The sequence below is a fragment of the Lissotriton helveticus genome, chromosome 4_1, assembly GCF_964261635.1.
Source record: "Lissotriton helveticus chromosome 4_1, aLisHel1.1, whole genome shotgun sequence".
Classification (NCBI taxonomy): Eukaryota; Metazoa; Chordata; class Amphibia; order Caudata; family Salamandridae; genus Lissotriton; species Lissotriton helveticus.
Genome location: NC_136063.1, coordinates 1036161317 through 1036180085, shown reverse-complemented (window position 1 = coordinate 1036180085; position 18769 = coordinate 1036161317).

Below are 18769 nucleotides of genomic sequence, written 5' to 3'. Positions count from 1 at the left end.
AGTATTACCAGGAATTGTGTTAAAGAGTAGCAGCCAATGATGATTTATGAGCGACAATGCATCGTGAAGTGACTCTTATTTTTCCCACTATGAAAACTCCGTTAAATAAATGTAAAGGGGACTGATAATAACCATGAGATGCGGACATTCACAAATGCATGCTGGTACTTGTGGTATGTTGAGGCTACGTCGTACCTGAGTAGTCCAACCAAATGACGTACAAAAGGAAGTTACGCAGCAAATACACCAGCAGCTCACCTGTGAACAAGGCTAATCATTTATCCGAAACCGGTCAGGATTAAAGAAGGCTGTTTTCCTGTTGGATTAAAATACAAGCTGATCCTGAAGTTTGGTCTGGCGTGCCTCTTTTTCTGGTGATTGGAGGTTTGTGCTGGATGTGATTGAGGGCTGTCCGCCCCCAAACGCCAGACCGCCCTGGTGATGGTCCAGGCTCCATGCGGACAATCATTGCTGGAATTGAGTTAAAAGGAGCGGGACCCGCCCGCGCTGTTTGGAACCGAAAGGCATGTATTTACAGCCAGGAAGTTTCGTTGAACACCGCCAGCAAGGGAAAGGGAAAGACAACCGTCTTTCACATTGTGTCTTCAGGACAGTCAAGTATTACCAGGAATTGTGTTAAAGACTAGCAGCCAATGATGATTTATGAGCGGCAATGCATTGTGAAGTGACTCTTATTTTTCTCACTATGAAAACTCCGTTAATTAAATGTAAAGGGGACTGATAATAACCATGAGATGTGGACATTCACGAATGCATGCTGGGACTAGTGGTATGTTGAGGCTATGTCGTACCTGAGTAGTCCAACCAAATGACGTACAAAAGGAAGTTACGCAGCAAATACACCAGCAGCTCACCTGTGAACAAGGCTAATCATTTAGCTGAAACCGTTCAGGATTAAAGAAGGCTGTTTTTCTGTTAAATTAAAATACAAGCTGATCCTGAAGTTTGGTCTGGCGTGCCTCTTTTTCTGGTGATTGGAGGTTTGTGCTGGATGTGATTGAGGGCTGTCCGCCCCCAAATGCCAGACCGCCCTGGTGATGGTCCAGGCTCCATGCGGACAAACATTGCTGGAATTGAGTTAAAAGGAGAGGGCCCCGCACGCGCTGTTTGGAACAGAAAGGCATGTATTTACAGCCAGGATGTTTCGTTGAACACCGCCAGCAAGGGAAAGTGAAAGACAACCGTCTTTCACATTGCGACTTCAGGACAGTCAAGTATTACCAGGAATTGTGTTAAAGACTAGCAGCCAATGATGATTTATGAGCGACAATGCATCGTGAAGTGACTCTTATTTTTCCCACTATGAAAACTCCGTTCATTAAATGTAAAGGGGACTGTTAATAACCATGAGATGCGGACATTCACAAATGCATGCTGGGACTTGTGGTATGTTGAGGCTACGTCGTACCTGAGTAGTCCAACCAAATGACGTACAAAAGGAAGTTACGCAGCAAATACACCAGCAGCTCACCTGTGAACAAGGCTAATCATTTAGCCGAAACCGGTCAGGATTAAAGAAGGCTGTTTTTCTGTTGGATTAAAATACAAGCTGATTCTGAAGTTTGGTCTGGTGTGCCTCTTTTTCTGGTGATTGGAGGTTTGTGCTGGATGTGATTGAGGGCTGTCCGCCCCCAAACACCAGACCGCCCTGGTGATGGCCCAGGCTCCATGAGGACAAACATTGCTGGAATTGAGTTAAAAGGAGCGGGACCCGCCCACGCTGTTTGGAACAGAAAGTCATGTATTTACAGCCAGGATGTTTCGTTGAACACCGCCGGTAAGGGAAAGTGAAAGACAACCGTCTTTCACATTGCGACTTCAGGACAGTCAAGTATTTCCAGGAATTATGCTAAAGACTAGCAGCCAATGATGTTTTATGAGCGGCAACGCATCGTGAAGTGACTCTTATTTTTCCCACTATGAAAACTCCGTTCATTAAATGTAAAGGGGACTGTTAATAACCATGAGATGCAGACATTCACAAATGCATGCTGGGACTCGTGGTATGTTGAGGCTACGTCGTACCTGAGTAGTCCAACCAAATGACGTTCAAAAGGGAGTTACGCAGCAAATACACCAGCAGCTCACCTGTGAACAAGGCTAATCATTTAGCCGAAACCGGTCAGGATTAAAGAAGGTTGTTTTTCTGTTGGATTAAAATACAAGCTGATCCTGAAGTTTGGTCTGGCGTGCCTCTTTTTCTGGTGATTGGAGGTTTGTGCTGGATGTGATTGAGGGCTGTCCGCCCTTAAACACCAGACAGCCCTGGTGATGGTCCAGGCTACATGCGGACAAACATTGCTGGAATTGAGGTAAAAGGAGCGGGACCAACCCACGCTGGTTGGAACAGAAAGGCATGTATTTACAGCCAGGATGTTTCGTTGAACACAGCCGGCAAGGGAAAGTGAAAGACAACTGTCTTTCACATTGCAACTTCAGTACAGTCAAGTATTTCCAGGAATTGTGTTAAAGACTAGCAGCCAATGATGATTTATGAGCGGCAACGCATTGTGAAGTGACTCTTATTTTTCCCACTATGAAACCTCCGTTAATTAAATGTGAAGGGGGCTGATAATAAACATGAGATGCGGACATTCACAAATGCATGCTGGAACTTGTGGTATGTTGAGGCTACGTCGTACCTGAGTAGTCCAACCAAATGACGTACAAAAGGAACTTACGCAGCAAATACACCAGGAGCTCACCTGTGAACAAGGCTAATCATTTAGCCAAAACTGGTCAGGATTAAAGAAGGCTGTTTTTCTGTTGGATTAAAATACAAGCTGATCCTGAAAGTTGGTCTTTGGTGCCTCTTTTTCTGGTGATTGGAGGTTTGTGCTGGATGTGATTGAGGGCTGTCCACCCCCAAACGCCGGACCGCCCTGTTGATGGTCCAGGCTCCATGCAGATACACATTGCTGGATTTGAGTTAAAAGGAGCGGGACCCGCCCGCGCTGTTTGGAACAGAAAGGCATGTATTTACAGCCAGATGTTTCGTTGAACACCGCCGGCAAGGGAAAGTGAAAGACAACCGTCTTTCCCATTGCGACTTCAGGACAGTCAAGTATTTCCAGGAATTGTGTTAAAGACTAGCAGCCAATGATGATTTATGAGCGGCAACGCATCGTGAAGTGACTCTTATTTTTCCCACTATGAAAACTCCGTTAATTAAATGTAAAGGGGACTGATAATAACCATGAGATGCGGACATTCACAAATGCATGCTGGGACTTGTGGTATGTTGAGGCTACGTCGTACCTGAGTAGTCCAACCAAATGATGTACAAAAGGAAGTTACGCAGCAAATACACCAGCAGCTCACCTGTAAACAAGGCTCATCATTAAGCCGAAACCGGTCAGGATTAAAGAAGGCTGTTTTTCTGTTGGATTAAAATACAAGCTGAGCCTGAAGATTGGTCTGGCGTGCCTCTTTTTCTGGTGATTGGAGGTTTGTGCTGGATGTGATTGAGGGCTGTCCGCCCCCAAACACCAGACTGCCCTGGTGATGGTCCAGGCTCCATGCGGATAAACATTGCTGGAATTGAGTTAAAAGGAGCGGGACCTGCCCGCGCTGTTTGGAACAGAAAGGCATGTATTTACAGCCAGGATGTTTCGTTGAACACCGCCGGCAAGGGAAAGTGAAAGACAACCGTCTTTCACATTGCGACTTCGGGACAGTGAAGTATTACCAGGAATTGTGTTAAAGACTAGCAGCCAATGATGATTTATGAATGGCAATGCATTGTGAAGTGACTCTTATTTTTCTCACTATGAAAACTCCGTTAATTAAATGTGTGGGGGACTGATAATAACCATGAGATGCGGACATTCACAAATGCATGCTGGGACTTGTGGTATGTTGAGGCTACGTCGTACCTGAGTAGTCCAACCAAATGACGTACAAAAGGAAGTTACGCAGCAAATACACCAGCAGCTCACCTGGCAACAAGGCTAATCATTTAGCCGAAACCGGTCAGTAATAAAGAAGGCTGTTTTTCAGTTGGCTTAAAATACAAGCTGATCCTGAAGTTTGGTCTGGAGTGCCTCTTTTTCTGGTGATTGGAGGTTTGTGCTGGATGTGATTGAGGGCTGTCCACCCCCAAACGCCAGACCGCCCTGGTGATGGTCCAGGCTCCATGCGGACAAACATTGCTGGAATTGACTTAAAAGGAGCGGGCCCCGCACGCGCTGTTTGGAACAGAAAGGCATGTATTTACAGCCAGGATGTTTTGTTGAACACCGCCGGCAAGGGAAAGTGAAAGACAACTGTCTTTCACATTGCGACTTCAGGACAGTCAAGTATTACCAGGAATTGTGTTAAAGACTAGCAGCCAATGATTGAATTGAATTATACATTTGTTACGCGCACAGCTACCCGTAGGCATCCCGGCGCCTTTTGCTCAAATGATGATTTATGAGCGACAATGCATCGTGAAGTGACTCTTATTTTTCCCACTATGAAAACTCCGTTAAATAAATGTAAAGGGGACTGATAATAACCATGAGATGCGGACATTCACAATTGCATGCTGGGACTCGTGGTATGTTGAGGCTACGTCGTACCTGAGTAGTCCAACCAAATGACGTACAAAAGGAAGTTACACAGCAAATACACCAGCAGCTCACCTGTGAACAAGGCTAATCATTTAGCCGAAACCGGTCAGTATTAAAGAAGGCTGTTTTTCTGTTGGATGAAAATACAAGCTGATCCTGAAGTTTGGTCTGGGGTGCCTCTTTTTCTGGTGATTGGAGGTTTGTGCTGGATGTGATTGAGGGCTGTCCACCCCCAAACGCCGGACCGCCCTGTTGATGGTCCAGGCTCCATGCGGATAAACATTGCTGGAATTTAGTTAAAAGGAGTGGGACCCGCCCGCGCTGTTTGGAACAGAAAGGCATGTATTAACAGCCAGGATGTTTCGTTGAACACCGCCGGCAAGGGAAAGTGAAAGACAACTGTCTTTCACATTGCGACTTCAGGACAGTCAAGTATTTCCAGGAATTGTGTTAAAGACTAGCAGCCAATGATGATTTATGAGCGGCAACGCATCGTGAAGTGACTCTTATTTTTCCCACTATGAAAACTCCGTTAATTAAATGTAAAGGGGACTGATAATAACCATGAGATGCGGACATTCACAAATGCATGCTGGGACTTGTGGTATGTTGAGGCTACGTCGTACCTGAGTAGTCCAACCAAATGATGTACAAAAGGAAGTTACATAGCAAATACACCAGCAGCTCAACTGTGAACAAGGCTAATCATTTAGCCGAAACCGGTCAGGATTAAAGAAGGCTGTGTTTCTGTTGGATTAAAATACAAGCTGATCCTGAAGATTGGTCTGGCGTGCCTCTTTTTCTGGTGATTGGAGGTTTGTGCTGGATGTGATTGAGGGCTGTCTTCCCCCAAACGCCGGACCGCCCTGTTGATGGTCCACGCTCCATGCGGATAAACATTGCTGGAATTGAGTTAAATGGAGCGGGACCCGCCCGCACTGTTTGGAACAGAAAGGCATGTATTTACAGCCAGGATGTTTCATTGAACACCGCCGGCAAGGGAAAGTGAAAGACAACCGTCTTTCACAGTGGGACTTCAGGACAGTCAAGTATTACCAGGAATTGTGTTAAAGACTAGCAGCCAATGATGATTTATGAGCGACAATGCATCGTGAAGCGACTCTTATTTTTCCCACTATGAAAACTCCGTTAAATAAATGTAAAGGGGACTGATAATAACCATGAGATGCGGACATTCACGAATGCATGCTGGGATTCGTGGTATGTTGAGGCTACGTCGTACCTGAGTAGTCCAACCAAATGAGGTACAAAAGGAAGTTACGCAGCAAATACACCAGCAGCTCACCTGTGAACAAGGCTAATCATTTAGCCGAAACCGGTCAGGATTAAAGAAGGCTGTTTTTCAGTTGGATTATAATACAAGCTGATCCTGAAGGTTGGTCTGGCGTGCCTCTTTTTCTGGTGATTGGAGGTTTGTGCTGGATGTGATTGAGGGCTGTCCGCCCCCAAACGCCAGACCGCCCTGGTGATGGTCCAGGCTCCATGCGGATAAACATTGCTGGAATTGAGTTAAAAGGAGCGGGACCCGCCCGCGCTGTTTGGAACAGAAGGGCATGTATTTACAGCCAGGATGTTTCGTTGAACACCGCCGGCAAGGGAAAGTGAAAGACAACCGTCTTTCACATTGCGACTTTAGGACATTCAAGTATTACCAGGAATTGTGTTAAAGACTAGCAGCCAATGATGATTTATGAGCGGCAATACATTGTGAAGTGACTCTTATTTTTCTCACTATGAAAACTCCGTTATTTAAATGTAAAGGGGACTGATAATAACCATGAGATGCGGACATTCACAAATGCATGCTGGGACTTGTGGTATGTTGAGCCTACGTCGTACCTGAGTAGTCCAACCAAATGACGTACAAAAGGAAGTTACGCAGCAAATACACCAGCAGCTCACCTGTGAACAAGGCTAATCATTTAGCTGAAACCGGTCAGGATTAAAAAAGGCTGTTTTTCAGTTGGATTAAAATACAAGCTGATCCTGAAGTTTGGTCTGGCGTGCCTCTTTTTCTGGTGATTGGAGGTTTGTGCTGGATGTGATTGAGGGCTGTCCGCCCCCAAACGCCAGACCGCCCTGGTGATGGTCCAGGCTCCATGCGGACAATCATTGCTGGAAGTGAGTTAAAAGGAGCGGGCCCCACATGCGCTGTTTGGAACAGAAAGGCATGTATTTACAGCCAGGATGTTTTGTTGAACACCGCCGGCAAGGGAAAGTGAAAGACAACTGTCTTTCACATTGCGACTTTAGGACAGTCAAGTATTACCAGGAATTGTGTTAAAAACTAGCAGCCAATGATGATTTATGAGCGACAATGCATCGTGAAGCGACACTTATTTTTCCCACTATGAAAACTCCGTTAAATAAATGTAAAGGGGACTGATAATAACCATGAGATGCGGACATTCACAAATGCATGCTGGGACTCGTGGTATGTTGAGGCTACGTCGTACCTGAGTAGTCCAACCAAATGACGTACAAAAGGAAGTTACGCAGCAAATACACCAGCAGCTCACCTGTGAACAAGGCTAATCATTCAGCCGAAACCGGTCAGGATTAAAGAAGGCTGTTTTTCTGTTGGATTAAAATACAAGCTGATCCTGAAGTTTGGTCTGGCGTGCCTCTTTTTCTGGTGATTGGAGGTTTGTGCTGGTTGTGATTGAGGGCTGTCCGCCCTTAAACACCAGACAGCCCTGGTGATGGCCCAGGCTCCATGCGGACAAACATTGCTGGAATTGAGTTAAAAGGAGCGGGACCAACCCACGCTGGTTGGAACAGAATGGCATGAATTTACAGCCAGGATGTTTCGTTGAACACCGCCGGCAAGGGAAAGTGAAAGACAACTGTCTTTCGCATTGCAACTTCAGGACAGTCAAGTATTTCCAGGAATTGTGTTAAAGACTAGCAGCCAATGATGATTTATGAGCGGCAACGCATCGTGAAGTGACTCTTATTTTTCCCACTATGAAAACTCCGTTAATTAAATGTGAAGGGGACTGATAATAAACATGAGATGCGGACATTCACAAATGCATGCTGGAACTTGTGGTATGTTGAGGCTACGTCGTACCTGAGTAGTCCAACCAAATGACTTACAAAAGGAACTTACGCAGCAAATACACCAGGAGCTCACCTATGAACAAGGCTAATCATTTAGCCGAAACTGGTCAGGATTAAAGAAGGCTGTTTTTCTGTTGGATTAAAATACAAGCTGATCCTGAAGTTTGGTCTGGGGTGCCTCTATTTCTGGTGATTGGAGGTTTGTGCTGGAAGTGATTGAGGGCTGTCCGTCCCCAAACGCCGGACCGCCCTGTTGATGGTCCACGCTCCATGCGCATAAACATTGCTGGAATTGAGTTAAATGGAGCGGGACCCGCCCGTACTGTTTGGAACAGAAAGGCATGTATTTACAGCCAGGATGTTTCGTTGAACACCGCCGGCAAGGGAAAGTGAAAGACAACCGTCTTTCACAGTGCGACTTCAGGACAGTCAAGTATTACCAGGAATTGTGTTAAAGACTAGCAGCCAATGATGATTTATGAGCGGCAATGCATTGTGAAGTGACTCTTATTTTTCTCACTATGAAAACTCCGTTAATTAAATGTAAAGGGGACTGATAATAACCATGAGATGTGGACATTCACGAATGCATGCTGGGATTTGTGGTATGTTGAGACTACGTCGTACCTGAGTAGTCCAACCAAATGACGTACAAAAGGAAGTTACGCAGCAAATACACCAGCAGCTCACCTGTGAACAAGGCTAATCATTTAGCCGAAACCGGTCAGGATTAAAGAAGGCTGTTTTTCAGTTGTATTAAAATACAAGCTGATCCTGAAGTTTGGTCTGGTGTGCCTCTTTTTCTGGTGATTGGAGGTTTGTGCTGATTGTGATTGAGGGCTGTCCGCCCATAAACACCAGACAGCCCTGGTGATGGCCCAGGCTCCATGCGGACAAACATTGCTGGAATTGAGTTAAAAGGAGAGGGACCAACCCACGCTGGTTGGAACAGAAAGGCATGTATTTACAGCCAGGATGTTTCGTTGAACACCGCCGGCAAGGGAAAGTGAAAGACAACTGTCTTTCACATTGCAACTTTAGGACAGTCAAGTATTACCAGGAATTGTGTTAAAGACTAGCAGCCAATGATGATTTATGAGCGGCAATACATTGTGAAGTGACTCTTATTTTTCTCACTATGAAAACTCCGTTATTTAAATGTAAAGGGGACTGATAATAACCATGAGATGCGGACATTCACCAATGAATGCTGGGACTTGTGGTATGTTGAGGCTACGACGTACCTGAGTAGTCCAACCAAATGACGTACAAAAGGAAGTTACGCAGCAAATACACCAGCAGCTCACCTGTGAACAAGGCTAATCATTTAGCCGAAACCGGTCAGGATTAAAGAAGGCTGTTTTTCTGTTGGATTAAAATACAAGCTGATCCTGAAGTTTGGTCTGGTGTGCCTCTTTTTCTGGTGATTGGAGGTTTGTGCTGATTGTGATTGAGGGCTGTCCGCCCTTAAACACCAGACAGCCCTGGTGATGGCCCAGGCTCCATGCGGACAAACATTGCTGGAATTGAGTTAAAAGGAGCGGGACCAACCCACGCTGGTTGGAACAGAAAGGCATGTATTTACAGCCAGGATGTTTCGTTGAACACCGCCGGCAAGGGAAAGTGAAAGACAACTGTCTTTCACATTGCAACTTCAGGACAGTCAAGTATTTCCAGGAATTGTGTTAAAGACTAGCAGCCAATGATGATTTATGAGGGGCAACGCATCGTGAAGTGACTCTTATTTTTCCCACTATGAAACCTCCGTTAATTAAATGTGAAGGGGGCTGATAATAAACATGAGATGCGGACATTCACAAATGCATGCTGGAACTTGTGGTATGTTGAGGCTACGTCGTACCTGAGTAGTCCAACCAAATGACGTACAAAAGGAACTTACGCAGCAAATACACCAGGAGCTCACCTGTGAACAAGGCTAATCATTTAGCCGAAACTGGTCAGGATTAAAGAAGGCTGTTTTTCTGTTGGATTAAAATACAAGCTGATGCTGAAGTTTGGTCTGGGGTGCCTCTTTTTCTGGTGATTGGAGGTTTGTGCTGGATGTGATTGAGGGCTGTCCACCCCCAAACGCCGGACCGCCCTGTTGATGGTCCAGGCTCCATGCGGATAAACATTGCTGGAATTGAGTTAAAAGGAGCGGGACCCGCCCGAGCTGTTTGGAACAGAAAGGCATGTATTTACAGCCAGGATGTTTCGTTGAACACTGCCGGCAAGGGAAAGTGAAAGACAACCGTCTTTCACATTGCGACTTCAGGACAGTCAAGTATTTCCAGGAATTGTGTTAAAGACTAGTAGCCAATGATGATTTATGAGCCGCAACGCATCGTGAAGTGACTCTTATTTTTCCCACTATGAAACCTCCGTTAATTAAATGTGAAGGGGGCTGATAATAAACATGAGATGCGGACATTCACAAATGCATGCTGGAACTTGTGGTATGTTGAGGCTACGTCGTACCTGAGTAGTCCAACCATATGACGTACAAAAGGAACTTACGCAGCAAATACACCAGGAGCTCACCTGTGAACAAGGCTAATCATTTAGCCGAAACTGGTCAGGATTAAAGAAGGCTGTTTTTCTGTTGGATTAAAATACAAGCTGATGCTGAAGTTTGGTCTGGGGTGCCTCTTTTTCTGGTGATTGGAGGTTTGTGCTGGATGTGATTGAGGGCTGTCCACCCCCAAACACCGGACCGCCCTGTTGATGGTCCAGGCTCCATGCGGATAAACATTGCTGGAATTGAGTTAAAAGGAGCGGGACCCGCCTGCGCTGTTTGGAACAGAAAGGCATGTATTTACAGCCAGGATGTTTCGTTGAACACCGCCGGCAAGGGAAAGTGAAAGACAACCGTCTTTCACATTGCGACTTCAGGACAGTCAAGTATTTCCAGGAATTGTGTTAAAGACTAGCAGCCAATGATGATTTATGAGCGGCAACGCATCGTGAAGTGACTCTTATTTTTCCCACTATGAAAACTCCGTTAATTAAATGTAAAGGGGACTGATAATAACCATGAGATGCGGACATTCACAAATGCATGCTGGGACTTGTGGTATGTTGAGCCTACGTCGTACCTGAGTAGTCCAACCAAATGACGTACAAAAGGAAGTTACGCAGCAAATACACCAGCAGCTCACCTGTGAACAAGGCTAATCATTTAGCTGAAACCGGTCAGGATTAAAAAAGGCTGTTTTTCAGTTGGATTAAAATACAAGCTGATCCTGAAGTTTGGTCTGGCGTGCCTCTTTTTCTGGTGATTGGAGGTTTGTGCTGGATGTGATTGAGGGCTGTCCGCCCCCAAACGCCAGACCGCCCTGGTGATGGTCCAGGCTCCATGCGGACAATCATTGCTGGAAGTGAGTTAAAAGGAGCGGGCCCCACATGCGCTGTTTGGAACAGAAAGGCATGTATTTACAGCCAGGATGTTTTGTTGAACACCGCCGGCAAGGGAAAGTGAAAGACAACTGTCTTTCACATTGCGACTTTAGGACAGTCAAGTATTACCAGGAATTGTGTTAAAAACTAGCAGCCAATGATGATTTATGAGCGACAATGCATCGTGAAGCGACTCTTATTTTTCCCACTATGAAAACTCCGTTAAATAAATGTAAAGGGGACTGATAATAACCATGAGATGCGGACATTCACAAATGCATGCTGGGACTCGTGGTATGTTGAGGCTACGTCGTACCTGAGTAGTCCAACCAAATGACGTACAAAAGGAAGTTACGCAGCAAATACACCAGCAGCTCACCTGTGAACAAGGCTAATCATTTAGCCGAAACCGGTCAGGATTAAAGAAGGCTGTATTTCTGTTGGATTAAAATACAAGCTGATCCTGAAGTTTGGTCTGGCGTGCCTCTTTTTCTGGTGATTGGAGGTTTGTGCTGGTTGTGATTGAGGGCTGTCCGCCCTTAAACACCAGACAGCCCTGGTGATGGCCCAGGCTCCATGCGGACAAACATTGCTGGAATTGAGTTAAAAGGAGCGGGACCAACCCACGCTGGTTGGAACAGAATGGCATGAATTTACAGCCAGGATGTTTCGTTGAACACCGCCGGCAAGGGAAAGTGAAAGACAACTGTCTTTCGCATTGCAACTTCAGGACAGTCAAGTATTTCCAGGAATTGTGTTAAAGACTAGCAGCCAATGATGATTTATGAGCGGCAACGCATCGTGAAGTGACTCTTATTTTTCCCACTATGAAAACTCCGTTAATTAAATGTGAAGGGGACTGATAATAAACATGAGATGCGGACATTCACAAATGCATGCTGGAACTTGTGGTATGTTGAGGCTACGTCGTACCTGAGTAGTCCAACCAAATGACTTACAAAAGGAACTTACGCAGCAAATACACCAGGAGCTCACCTATGAACAAGGCTAATCATTTAGCCGAAACTGGTCAGGATTAAAGAAGGCTGTTTTTCTGTTGGATTAAAATACAAGCTGATCCTGAAGTTTGGTCTGGGGTGCCTCTATTTCTGGTGATTGGAGGTTTGTGCTGGAAGTGATTGAGGGCTGTCCGTCCCCAAACGCCGGACCGCCCTGTTGATGGTCCAGGCTCCATGCGGATAAACATTGCTGGAATTGAGTTAAAAGGAGCGGGACCGCCCGCGCTGTTTGGAACAGAAAGGCATGTATTTACAGCCAGGATGTTTCGTTGAACACCGCCGGCAAGGGAAAGTGAAATACAACCGTCTTTCACATTGCGACTTCAGGACAGTCAAGTATTTCCAGGAATTGTGTTAAAGACTAGCAGCCAATGATGATTTATGAGCGGCAACGCATCGTGAAGTGACTCTTATTTTTCCCACTATGAAAACTCCGTTAATTAAATGTAAAGAGGACTGATAATAACCATGAGATGCGGACATTCACAAATGCATGCTGGGACTTGTGGTATGTTGAGGCTACGTCGTACCTGAGTAGTCCAACCAAATGATGTACAAAAGGAAGTTACACAGCAAATACACCAGCAGCTCACCTGTGAACAAGGCTAATCATTTAGCCGAAACCGGTCAGGATTAAAGAAGGCTGTGTTTCTGTTGGATTAAAATACAAGCTGATCCTGAAGATTGGTCTGGCGTGCCTCTTTTTCTGGTGATTGGAGGTTTGTGCTGGATGTGATTGAGGGCTGTCCGCCCCCAAACGCCGGACCGCCCTGTTGATGGTCCACGCTCCATGCGCATAAACATTGCTGGAATTGAGTTAAATGGAGCGGGACCCGCCCGTACTGTTTGGAACAGAAAGGCATGTATTTACAGCCAGGATGTTTCGTTGAACACTGCCGGCAAGGGAAAGTGAAAGACAACCGTCTTTCACAGTGCGACTTCAGGACAGTCAAGTATTACCAGGAATTGTGTTAAAGACTAGCAGCCAATGATGATTTATGAGCGGCAATGCATTGTGAAGTGACTCTTATTTTTCTCACTATGAAAACTCCGTTAATTAAATGTAAAGGGGACTGATAATAACCATGAGATGTGGACATTCACGAATGCATGCTGGGATTTGTGGTATGTTGAGACTACGTCGTACCTGAGTAGTCCAACCAAATGACGTACAAAAGGAAGTTACGCAGCAAATACACCAGCAGCTCACCTGTGAACAAGGCTAATCATTTAGCCGAAACCGGTCAGGATTAAAGAAGGCTGTTTTTCAGTTGTATTAAAATACAAGCTGATCCTGAAGTTTGGTCTGGTGTGCCTCTTTTTCTGGTGATTGGAGGTTTGTGCTGATTGTGATTGAGGGCTGTCCGCCCATAAACACCAGACAGCCCTGGTGATGGCCCAGGCTCCATGCGGACAAACATTGCTGGAATTGAGTTAAAAGGAGAGGGACCAACCCACGCTGGTTGGAACAGAAAGGCATGTATTTACAGCCAGGATGTTTCGTTGAACACCGCCGGCAAGGGAAAGTGAAAGACAACTGTCTTTCACATTGCAACTTTAGGACAGTCAAGTATTACCAGGAATTGTGTTAAAGACTAGCAGCCAATGATGATTTATGAGCGGCAATACATTGTGAAGTGACTCTTATTTTTCTCACTATGAAAACTCCGTTATTTAAATGTAAAGGGGACTGATAATAACCATGAGATGCGGACATTCACCAATGAATGCTGGGACTTGTGGTATGTTGAGGCTACGACGTACCTGAGTAGTCCAACCAAATGACGTACAAAAGGAAGTTACGCAGCAAATACACCAGCAGCTCACCTGTGAACAAGGCTAATCATTTAGCCGAAACCGGTCAGGATTAAAGAAGGCTGTTTTTCTGTTGGATTAAAATACAAGCTGATCCTGAAGTTTGGTCTGGTGTGCCTCTTTTTCTGGTGATTGGAGGTTTGTGCTGATTGTGATTGAGGGCTGTCCGCCCTTAAACACCAGACAGCCCTGGTGATGGCCCAGGCTCCATGCGGACAAACATTGCTGGAATTGAGTTAAAAGGAGCGGGACCAACCCACGCTGGTTGGAACAGAAAGGCATGTATTTACAGCCAGGATGTTTCGTTGAACACCGCCGGCAAGGGAAAGTGAAAGACAACTGTCTTTCACATTGCAACTTCAGGACAGTCAAGTATTTCCAGGAATTGTGTTAAAGACTAGCAGCCAATGATGATTTATGAGGGGCAACGCATCGTGAAGTGACTCTTATTTTTCCCACTATGAAACCTCCGTTAATTAAATGTGAAGGGGGCTGATAATAAACATGAGATGCGGACATTCACAAATGCATGCTGGAACTTGTGGTATGTTGAGGCTACGTCGTACCTGAGTAGTCCAACCAAATGACGTACAAAAGGAACTTACGCAGCAAATACACCAGGAGCTCACCTGTGAACAAGGCTAATCATTTAGCCGAAACTGGTCAGGATTAAAGAAGGCTGTTTTTCTGTTGGATTAAAATACAAGCTGATGCTGAAGTTTGGTCTGGGGTGCCTCTTTTTCTGGTGATTGGAGGTTTGTGCTGGATGTGATTGAGGGCTGTCCACCCCCAAACGCCGGACCGCCCTGTTGATGGTCCAGGCTCCATGCGGATAAACATTGCTGGAATTGAGTTAAAAGGAGCGGGACCCGCCCGAGCTGTTTGGAACAGAAAGGCATGTATTTACAGCCAGGATGTTTCGTTGAACACTGCCGGCAAGGGAAAGTGAAAGACAACCGTCTTTCACATTGCGACTTCAGGACAGTCAAGTATTTCCAGGAATTGTGTTAAAGACTAGTAGCCAATGATGATTTATGAGCCGCAACGCATCGTGAAGTGACTCTTATTTTTCCCACTATGAAACCTCCGTTAATTAAATGTGAAGGGGGCTGATAATAAACATGAGATGCGGACATTCACAAATGCATGCTGGAACTTGTGGTATGTTGAGGCTACGTCGTACCTGAGTAGTCCAACCATATGACGTACAAAAGGAACTTACGCAGCAAATACACCAGGAGCTCACCTGTGAACAAGGCTAATCATTTAGCCGAAACTGGTCAGGATTAAAGAAGGCTGTTTTTCTGTTGGATTAAAATACAAGCTGATGCTGAAGTTTGGTCTGGGGTGCCTCTTTTTCTGGTGATTGGAGGTTTGTGCTGGATGTGATTGAGGGCTGTCCACCCCCAAACACCGGACCGCCCTGTTGATGGTCCAGGCTCCATGCGGATAAACATTGCTGGAATTGAGTTAAAAGGAGCGGGACCCGCCTGCGCTGTTTGGAACAGAAAGGCATGTATTTACAGCCAGGATGTTTCGTTGAACACCGCCGGCAAGGGAAAGTGAAAGACAACCGTCTTTCACATTGCGACTTCAGGACAGTCAAGTATTTCCAGGAATTGTGTTAAAGACTAGCAGCCAATGATGATTTATGAGCGGCAACGCATCGTGAAGTGACTCTTATTTTTCCCACTATGAAAACTCCGTTAATTAAATGTAAAGGGGACTGATAATAACCATGAGATGCGGACATTCACAAATGCATGCTGGGACTTGTGGTATGTTGAGGCTACGTCGTACCTGAGTAGTCCAACCAAATGACGTACAAAAGGAAGTTACGCAGCAAATACACCAGCAGCTCACCTGTGAACAAGGCTAATAATTTAGCCGAAACCGGTCAGGATAAAAGAAGGCTGTTTGTCTGTTGGATTAAAATACAAGCTGATCCTGAAGTTTGGTCTGGCGTGCCTCTTTTTCTGGTGATTGGAGGTTTGTGCTGGATGTGATTGAGGGCTGTCCGCCCCCAAACGCCAGACCGCCCTGGTGATGGTCCAGGCTACATGCGGACAAACATTGCTGGAATTGAGTTAAAAAGAGCGGGATCCGCCCGCGCTGTTTGGAACAGAAAGGCATGTATTTACAGCCAGGATGTTTCATTGAACACGGGAAAGTGAAAGACAACCGTCTTTCACATTGCGACTTCAGGACAGTCAAGTATTACCAGGAATTGTGTTAAAGACTAGCAGCCAATGATGATTTATGAGCGGCAATGCAACGTCAAGTGACTCTTATTTTTCCCACTATGAAAACTCCGTTAATTAAATGTGAAGGGGACTGATAATAAACATGAGATGCGGACATTCACAAATGCATGCTGGAACTTGTGGTATGTTGAGGCTACGTCGTACCTGAGTAGTCCAACCAAATGACTTACAAAAGGAACTTACGCAGCAAATACACCAGGAGCTCACCTATGAACAAGGCTAATCATTTAGCCGAAACTGGTCAGGATTAAAGAAGGCTGTTTTTCTGTTGGATTAAAATACAAGCTGATCCTGAAGTTTGGTCTGGGGTGCCTCTATTTCTGGTGATTGGAGGTTTGTGCTGGAAGTGATTGAGGGCTGTCCGTCCCCAAACGCCGGACCGCCCTGTTGATGGTCCAGGCTCCATGCGGATAAACATTGCTGGAATTGAGTTAAAAGGAGCGGGACCGCCCGCGCTGTTTGGAACAGAAAGGCATGTATTTACAGCCAGGATGTTTCGTTGAACACCGCCGGCAAGGGAAAGTGAAATACAACCGTCTTTCACATTGCGACTTCAGGACAGTCAAGTATTTCCAGGAATTGTGTTAAAGACTAGCAGCCAATGATGATTTATGAGCGGCAACGCATCGTGAAGTGACTCTTATTTTTCCCACTATGAAAACTCCGTTAATTAAATGTAAAGAGGACTGATAATAACCATGAGATGCGGACATTCACAAATGCATGCTGGGACTTGTGGTATGTTGAGGCTACGTCGTACCTGAGTAGTCCAACCAAATGATGTACAAAAGGAAGTTACACAGCAAATACACCAGCAGCTCACCTGTGAACAAGGCTAATCATTTAGCCGAAACCGGTCAGGATTAAAGAAGGCTGTGTTTCTGTTGGATTAAAATACAAGCTGATCCTGAAGATTGGTCTGGCGTGCCTCTTTTTCTGGTGATTGGAGGTTTGTGCTGGATGTGATTGAGGGCTGTCCGCCCCCAAACGCCGGACCGCCCTGTTGATGGTCCACGCTCCATGCGCATAAACATTGCTGGAATTGAGTTAAATGGAGCGGGACCCGCCCGTACTGTTTGGAACAGAAAGGCATGTATTTACAGCCAGGATGTTTCGTTGAACACCGCCGGCAAGGGAAAGTGAAAGACAACCGTCTTTCACAGTGCGACTTCAGGACAGTCAAGTATTACCAGGAATTGTGTTAAAGACTAGCAGCCAATGATGATTTATGAGCGGCAATGCATTGTGAAGTGACTCTTATTTTTCTCACTATGAAAACTCCGTTAATTAAATGTAAAGGGGACTGATAATAACCATGAGATGTGGACATTCACGAATGCATGCTGGGATTTGTGGTATGTTGAGACTACGTCGTACCTGAGTAGTCCAACCAAATGACGTACAAAAGGAAGTTACGCAGCAAATACACCAGCAGCTCACCTGTGAACAAGGCTAATCATTTAGCCGAAACCGGTCAGGATTAAAGAAGGCTGTTTTTCAGTTGTATTAAAATACAAGCTGATCCTGAAGTTTGGTCTGGTGTGCCTCTTTTTCTGGTGATTGGAGGTTTGTGCTGATTGTGATTGAGGGCTGTCCGCCCATAAACACCAGACAGCCCTGGTGATGGCCCAGGCTCCATGCGGACAAACATTGCTGGAATTGAGTTAAAAGGAGAGGGACCAACCCACGCTGGTTGGAACAGAAAGGCATGTATTTACAGCCAGGATGTTTCGTTGAACACCGCCGGCAAGGGAAAGTGAAAGACAACTGTCTTTCACATTGCAACTTTAGGACAGTCAAGTATTACCAGGAATTGTGTTAAAGACTAGCAGCCAATGATGATTTATGAGCGGCAATACATTGTGAAGTGACTCTTATTTTTCTCACTATGAAAACTCCGTTATTTAAATGTAAAGGGGACTGATAATAACCATGAGATGCGGACATTCACCAATGAATGCTGGGACTTGTGGTATGTTGAGGCTACGACGTACCTGAGTAGTCCAACCAAATGACGTACAAAAGGAAGTTACGCAGCAAATACACCAGCAGCTCACCTGTGAACAAGGCTAATCATTTAGCCGAAACCGGTCAGGATTAAAGAAGGCTGTTTTTCTGTTGGATTAAAATACAAGCTGATCCTGAAGTTTGGTCTGGTGTGCCTCTTTTTCTGGTGATTGGAGGTTTGTGCTGATTGTGATTGAGGGCTGTCCGCCCTTAAACACCAGACAGCCCTGGTGATGGCCCAGGCTCCATGCGGACAAACATTGCTGGAATTGAGTTAAAAGGAGCGGGACCAACCCACGCTGGTTGGAACAGAAAGGCATGTATTTACAGCCAGGATGTTTCGTTGAACACCGCCGGCAAGGGAAAGTGAAAGACAACTGTCTTTCACATTGCAACTTCAGGACAGTCAAGTATTTCCAGGAATTGTGTTAAAGACTAGCAGCCAATGATGATTTATGAGGGGCAACGCATCGTGAAGTGACTCTTATTTTTCCCACTATGAAACCTCCGTTAATTAAATGTGAAGGGGGCTGATAATAAACATGAGATGCGGACATTCACAAATGCATGCTGGAACTTGTGGTATGTTGAGGCTACGTCGTACCTGAGT